This window comes from Bison bison, unplaced genomic scaffold, assembly GCF_000754665.1.
Source record: "Bison bison bison isolate TAMUID 2011002044 unplaced genomic scaffold, Bison_UMD1.0 scf7180017864343, whole genome shotgun sequence".
Classification (NCBI taxonomy): Eukaryota; Metazoa; Chordata; class Mammalia; order Artiodactyla; family Bovidae; genus Bison; species Bison bison.
Genome location: NW_011494915.1, coordinates 2238396 through 2246295, shown reverse-complemented (window position 1 = coordinate 2246295; position 7900 = coordinate 2238396).

Sequence of the window (7900 nt, the reverse complement as noted above, 5' to 3'; positions counted from 1 at the left end):
GTAGGGGGTTGGTGCACAGCTTGTCCCTCTGGTGTGCACAGTTTATTGGCTTGGTCAGTACAAATACTATTTACAGAGCCAGACGGCCTCTAGCCTCAAGGAGGTATTTTCCGTGTCTTAATTACACACTAACTACAATGGTTGTAAACATTAAAGCAACCCATTGAAAAGTGAAGATGCTTCATGATACGGGCTTAGGTAGAAGCAAGTGACTGGCTATCTTTTTCACTAATCTGTCAGTTCAGTCAAAAGGAAGAGCTTGCATCAGGCACAAACACTGATAATGATTAATCACCAGAAATATCAATATTTGGATTCAATTTCCTACACTCTTCTGGAAATGCAGACATCTGAACTCCCCAGGCACATGTATATTTTGACCAATTATTTTAACAAGCTCAAAGCAAATCATCATGGCAAAAACAAGTGTAAACAATTGCTCTGGTCAGAGAAAACAGATATTGAGCCATTTTCCTTGTGGAGAGAGTAGAGCTGCCACATAAAATACAGGATACCCAGTTAAATTAAAATTTCAGATCAGCACCAAATAATGCAATATTTGGAACACACATATTTTTTAAAGTATTCTTTATTTACCTGGAATTCAAATTTAACTGGATGTCTTATATTTTTATTTTTATTTGCCAAATCTGGTTACCCTATATAGGAATGAAAGAGAAAAATTTTAATTCACATTTCTTAATGTTTTAAAATATAAAACACAGCTGCAGAAATGCCCCCACAACAGTAGCAAAAGATTCACACTGAGAGCAGGCTCAAACCCGAGGAAGGCATTGTAGGAGTGAGGGGCAAGGGGGCTGCTTCCCTGCTTTGTGAACTTCTCCAGCACGAAGGGCAGCAGAGAGGGCTATATTATTCATAATGTTGCCTTCCACTGACAGCCCTACAAAGATGCTCTGAGCAGAAAGCCCTGCCCCAGGACTTCCCTGGAGGTCCAGTGCTGAAGCCTGGCTCCCAGTGCAAGAACTGTGGGCTTGATCCCTGGTCAGGGAACCAAGATCCCCCTTGCTTCATGGCCAAGCACGTGTTGGTCACTCTGTCGTGTCCCACTCTTTGCGACCCCATGCACTGTGGCCCGCCAGGCTCCTCTGTCCATGGGATTTCCCAGGGAAGAGTACTGGAGTGGGTTGCCCTGCCCTCCTCCAGAGGATCTTCCCCATCCAAGGATGGAACCTGCATTTCTAGTGTCTCCTGTATTGGCAAGCAGATTCTTTACCACTATGCCATCTGGAAAGTCCTCGTAGCCAAAAAACGAATGCATAAAAAAACAGAAGCAGTATAGTAACAAATTCAGTAAAGACTAAAATGGTCTACTTCAAATTAATTAATTGATTAAAAATAAAAGATTGCCTCATCTGACTCTTTGGAGTGAAGGGAGTAGTCCAGAAGGGAGATGTTTTCTTCACTTCTCCCTCTGTCTGGTCATCTTTACCTGGGATGTGAAGACCAATCTTGCAGAAGCTAAGGAAGACATGGGTGGCAATAGCCTCTGGCCTTGGGATCCAGATAACTCAAGTGGAAGATAAAAGGTGGTTGTTTCTTTGTTTGTTTCAAAAAAAAAAAAATTCCTAGGCAATTGCATCAGTGCACCCGTCTAAGGACTTCATAGATGGCCATTTCATACTCAGGAATCACAAGCCCCACCCCCATCTTCATGAGTATAAACACTGCCATTGAACACAGTGGAATCTGGAGGGATTAACTTACATTTTCAGGGTCTTGGCTTTCCAGACTTTAAAACGAAGGAAGGTTTTTGTTCATTAGAAAAGTAAAAAGAAGAGGAGGAGGATCTTTAGTCCCCAAACTCACTGGAAAAACAAAATCCAATGAAAAGGTATTTGGACTTTTCCACTCTAAATTTCTATGAGTAAACGTCTGCATTTCCATGTTGGCTGGAGAATGAAGGATCTATTCCTGTTAATTATTACACATTGTGTTTCATAGGTAAGATGTATTTTCAGCATAGCTGCATGTTCCAGCTGTAGGGACTGGAGTTTGTCTACACTTTCCTGCCAGATCTGCAGAGTTAATGAGGTGGGAAGCCATTCCCAGCAGAGAGGTTTTCCCCACTCAAATCTTACCACCTCTTTGGGCACCAACCACACGACCTCAGCGCTGGGGAGCTTCTCTAACCTACTCACCATATTCTCACACCATGTATGGCAAGCAGGCGGCTCTCTGGCTAGTCCTCTGCTGGCTCCTCATTGTCTGATAAAATCCAAACTTCTTGGCTTCTCCAGATGGGTGCCAGGCCCATCATGTGACACTCCCCTCTCCTGGCGTCTTCCTGGTACACGCTCTCCCGCTCTAGCCTTTCATATACACTGTTTCTTCTGCCCAGAAGGACCCTGTCCTTATTTTTTCACCTGGGTAGCAGACACCCATCCCTCAAGAACCATTTCAGTTGTCACCTCCTTGGTGAAGTTTTCAGCCCACAAGTGGTCTCTCTCTTCTCTTCCCCTACCTCATTGGCTCCTTTCTCTGTAATGCCACTCTCCTTGCTCCCTGTACTGCATAATGGGTTTCTTGTTTACAACTTTCCTCCAGCTGACCATGAACCCTTCAAGGGACAGGCTATGTCTTATACATCTTTATTTCCCCAGCGCTTAGCCCAGAGTTGGTATAATAAATGTTCACTGAGTCAGTGAATGAATAAACCACAGACAATTCAAACAGTATTTTCCCTGGCCTGTATATTAGCTGTTGGATGAAACGGTTCACAATCTATGAAGAGTTCATAGTCTATGAAGAGTCCCACACACACCATTATTCCATTAGGTAGAAGGGTCAGGAAGTCATGGTGGGGTGTGAGTAAGGGTTGATGCCAGTACTTCCTCAGAGGGCCAATACACAGGCAGGAAACCACTTAGACTCGGGCTCAGTACAAGAGCCCTGGGGGAGGCTGGGGAAAAGGGACTGGACAGGTGGGTCATTTGATTGCCCAAAGCCCAGCCTGAGCCCCATCTGGGTGCCGAACACAAAGGTGATGAAGGAAGGAGCTGGCCCTCTGTTTGCTCAGCCGACTGTCCCCTCCCCGTGGCCCTGTGCCAGCCCATAGTCCAGGCACTTGCCTGAAAGCCAGAGAGGGTTCTCCAGACAATGTGACTCTTGAGAAAATAAAATTAATCTGCACTTTCTTAACAGATCTTGCTCAAGAGCTAGTCAAACAGGGGCTCCTGCAGGGTGAGGGGGACGTGGCCCAGATGGGCCTTTGGAGCAGGAGCCAACTGAGGTAGAGGAAGATTCACTGCAGATGGCACAGTTGGTGATGCCAGGAACCCAGAGAACCACACTGAACAAGGCTCAGTTTATGCTCCTGAGAGTCCACACACGTGGTAGACACACACACACACACACACACACAGAGTTCACACACATGAGGGCATACACACAGCCACAGCCCTCTCCCTCACAGAGCTTTGGAGCTCTTACTTCAGGGTCCCTTCAAACAATGCTACAGCTTTCCATCTGCCCCTCTGTGGGGGTCCCTTCAGAGTACGTGACCCTTACTGTCCCCTACTTCTGGCCATTTTCTTGAGCTCAGGAACTCTTTATAAGTAAGATAATACCACATAGACGTGAAGCAGAGTCCACCTTTGGAGACATCAATCATTTCCCAGAGTCGACATGACTTTCTCCAGGTCTTTCCCTTTCCCACCTCCCAGCATGTTAGGTTTCAATATAAGACCCTCCTCTCACCTTTCTCTCTGGTCCCCAGTGAAGCCTGGAGACATTTAGTGTTCCTGGTCCTGGGAGGTCTTAAGTCAAATCTCACCTTGGCCCAGGATCTACTGTGTAATGTTGACTATACCTATAAAATGGTGATAATATTACCTAGTAACAAGGGAGCCTAGCACTTGAGAGACCATCAGAAATTCCCTTTCATTTCTGCTAAGCAAGTTGCCTGGTTGCTTTGTGTCTTTCTAATTTCCTGACCCAGGATCTATTGGGAGGAAAGGACATGGCAGCAAACTGAGAGGGGTACTTATCCACAATGGCTACTGGACATCTATAAACGAGACACTTCTCATATTAAAACAATCTACCCCGGAAGCACAGAGGTGCCAGGCCTGGTATTCTGCTTCTATCTTTAATAACTCTCTCCCCTCACCATCTCCCCATCTTCTCCCCTTCCTTACCCAACTACACCCAGAGGATGTAAGGTACCAACATTACTCAGAGAGGGAATGACCCATTCAGAATTACTCCATCCATTCAACAAACATTTACTGAGCCTTTGCTGATGCTGGGCTTGACTCTCGAGACTCAGGAATGAGAGAATGGGCCCTCAACCTCCTGAATTTTCCAGTTAGTAGCATTGTATGTGGATGGGGATGTCTGCAGGGTGGGGGGTGCAGGTGCAGACATGCAGGAGTGTACATAAGTCATCACACTACAGTGTGATAAGTGTGGTCATGGAGATGAATCTAAAGTGCCTTGCTGGGAGGAGCAAAGAAAGGCAAAGTGAGGGAGGGTCCACAGGGTAGGAGCTGGAGCCTAGAGCGTGAGTAGCAATTCACCAGGGAACGGCGGGCTCAGCAAACGACACCAAGGGGGCTGCCTGTGCTGATGGCCTCTCTTGGAGGTGATCATCAAGTGAGGGCCTCAGGACCAGGAACCAGGGTGGTGACTGGGGCCGCCTCCAGGCGAGGGGTGTGACAGGGCAGGGCATGCTGGGCCCAGCACAGGGAGGCCTGGGACCCAGACGCCACTGGGAGCCACAACACCTCAGCCACGCACACCAGTCATCTGAGCTGGGGCAGCTGTACAGATGTTCCACAAATATTCACAAACAAATAAGTATTGCCATCTCTAAAATGGGATTGACAGATATTTACTCCAGCTACCCATGGGGTTACTTGAGAGGACGAATTGAGACCACTAAGATGGAAAACTCTCTAAAACACTACGCAGACACAAGAATCACTGAGTGAACTGATATCGTCGGTTGCCAGAGATGAAGACCATCGGAGGAAGCCATTGACGAAGTGCAGCGACTTCTCCGGAGGGCAGGGAGCAGCTCTAAGTAAGGAAGTCCCTTCCCTGCCGTCGCGTTACTGGGACAATTATGACTACTATCCGAGGAATCTTGTGCACTGGTGAGTGGAGCAAATTAAGCGAGACTTTAAGTAATAAGAAACAGCAGCCAGGTTGGCATATAAATAGAGTGATGAGAAGACCAGAGAATTATCCCATCTCAACCTAGAGACTGTCATACTGAGCGAAGTAGGTCGGACAGAGAAGGAGAATGCTTGACATGTATGACATGCTTGTATGTGTAATCTAAAAAGAAATGATACAAATGAACTTACACAAAACAGAAACAGACTCAGAGAATGAACTTATAGTTGTTAGGGGAAGGACGGGGGGAAGGGATAGTCGGGGAGTTTGGGGTCTACATGTACACACTTCTGTATTTAAAATGGATAACCAGCAAGGACCTACTGGGAACTCTGCTCAGTGTTATGTGGCAGCCTGGATGGGAGGGGAGTTTGGGGGAGAATAGATGTGTGTATATGTGTGGCTGAGACCCTTCCTATTCACCTGAAACTATCACAACATCGTTTGTTAATTGGCTTTACCCCAATACAAAATAAAAAGTTAAAAAAAAAAAAAGCTGTCCTGTCTTAGTATTTCACTTGAGAGTTACAGATGGCCAAGTCTGAGCCCCTGCTTTATTTTTTCTTAACTCTTGTCAAATTATAATTCTCTTTATATTCTTTATTTTACTTCTTTATTTTTAAGTTCGAGTATAATTGCTTCATAATGCAGTGTTAGATTCTGCTGTACCGCAACATGAGTCAGCTCTGTGTATACATATACCCCCACTCTCTTGAGCCTCCCTCCCACCACTCCCCCATCCCACCCCTCTAGGCTCAGCCCCGATTTTAGAGAAAAGGATGCTGATGCCCAGAGAGGGCACAGGCTGCCAGTGCTCCTGTGGACCAGGCAATAATCATGACTACTTAACAGTAGTTAAGCACAGCCCTATGCTTGAGTATCTACATATGTCAAACCATTGGATCCATTCAACAACCCTATGAGGTAGATATTATAACTATCTCCATTTTACAGATAAGAAAACAGACTAAGCTAAGCAGCTCATCCAGAGTCACAGTTAATAACTGATGGTTATACCTTGTGCCTCCCATTTGCCAAAATAAGGGCAAAATTAAGTCCACAGGTAAAGAAATCTTTGTGGGAAGAAATATATTGTTAACTTTATTTGGGATGGGGGAGAAAGATTTGACTAAAATGGAGATTACTGATATCATAGAGTATGAGAAAAACTATAATGATCTTTCCTAGTTGGGAGTGAAAAAACATGCAAGTTCAAGCCAGGCCTTAGAGAAAGGATTGCAGTTAGAGGCGCCATAATGCCTGAGCCCTCCTGCTCCCTCTCTCTCATTAGCTGACACCATCAATTCGAGGTTAATGCATACCAGGATTGGGAGCTAATCATTCCACCATTACAGACATAAATTTCCCCTGGAGAGCAGCAGAGATGGGAGCTGGAGAGAAATGGGAGGGGCTGGAAAGGGAAGAGGCTGCTTGGCTCTTACAGAAGGGAAGATAATGTGGCATCAGCTGGAGTGGGTTCCCAACCACTGGAATACACGTTTCAACAATTCTTAGAGTCTTTCCTGGGTTTTCTCCTGCTATTTACCTGGCTGGGGAGGATTTCCAGCAGTCATCAAGCCCCACTCCTCATCTGTCAGCATCAGCGGTTCCTATAAGAGCTTGTAGAAAATGCTTCAATTCCATGATTTATTTAATCCCTAATCTGTGCCAAGCACTTGGATGCAGGAAAGGGGGAAGGAGATCGACCACAGTGATTAATGACACAGTCCCTGAATTTCAGAAGCTTTCAGTCCTGGAGAAGAAAAACATGTATCCAGTCAACTCCAGCACTTGGCTATATTATAGGGAGGGGAGAACTTCAAATAGGAGGTTCTGGGAAGGGGGAAGTGTCCGAGGGGCATCTTAAAGGGTGAGCACGTTTTGTGTGTTAAGTTGTTTCAGTTGTGTACAACTTAGCAACCCCATGCGCTGTTGCCCACCAGGCTCCTCAGTCCGTGGGCTTCTCCGGGTAGGAATACTGGAGTGGCTTGCCATTTTCTTCTCCAGGGGATCTTCCCCACCCAGGAATCAAATCTGCATCTCTTATGTCTCTTGTACTGAGGCAGGTTCTTTACCACTAGCGCCACCAGGGAAGCCCAGTGGTAGTTGCTCAGTCACGTCTGAGTCTTTGCGACCCTATGGACTGTAACCCAGCAGGCTCCTCTGTCTGTGGAATTCTCCAGGCAAGAATACTGGAGTGGGTGGCCATTCTCTTCTCCATGGCATCTCCCCAGTCCAGGGATCAAACTAGGGTCTCCTGCATTACAGGCAGATTCTTTACTGTCTGAGCCACCAGGGAAGCTTTTGAGGAAGGCAGTGACACAATCTGAACTGCATTTTGGAATAAGACCTGGGGCAGTGGATGGCAGATGGAGGTAAATGCAGGCAAAAGCATCAAGGCTGAAGCTCCCGAAAGGCTCCACTGGGAAGCGCCTTCCCCGTGTTTTGAACTAGTATGTTGGTGATCTTATAAAGGTGACCTTTGAGAGTAAGAGAGGGAGACACACTTAAAAATGGGGATTTCTCTTGCAAAGGTAACTTTAGTTACACAAGGGCCTACTTTGTTTTCCAAGTCCTTCCCCTATATCCTATTTTTTCAGAAAATAATCAGCTTAAAATAATTAATATGACTAAGAGACACATTTTAGGGTGTCAAATTCTGCTCCTCTATAATACCAAAAGGCAAGTTTATTATTTTTAAACAAAATATATGCTACAGACAAAATATTTGAGATGGGGCATATCAACGTTCAGAGAA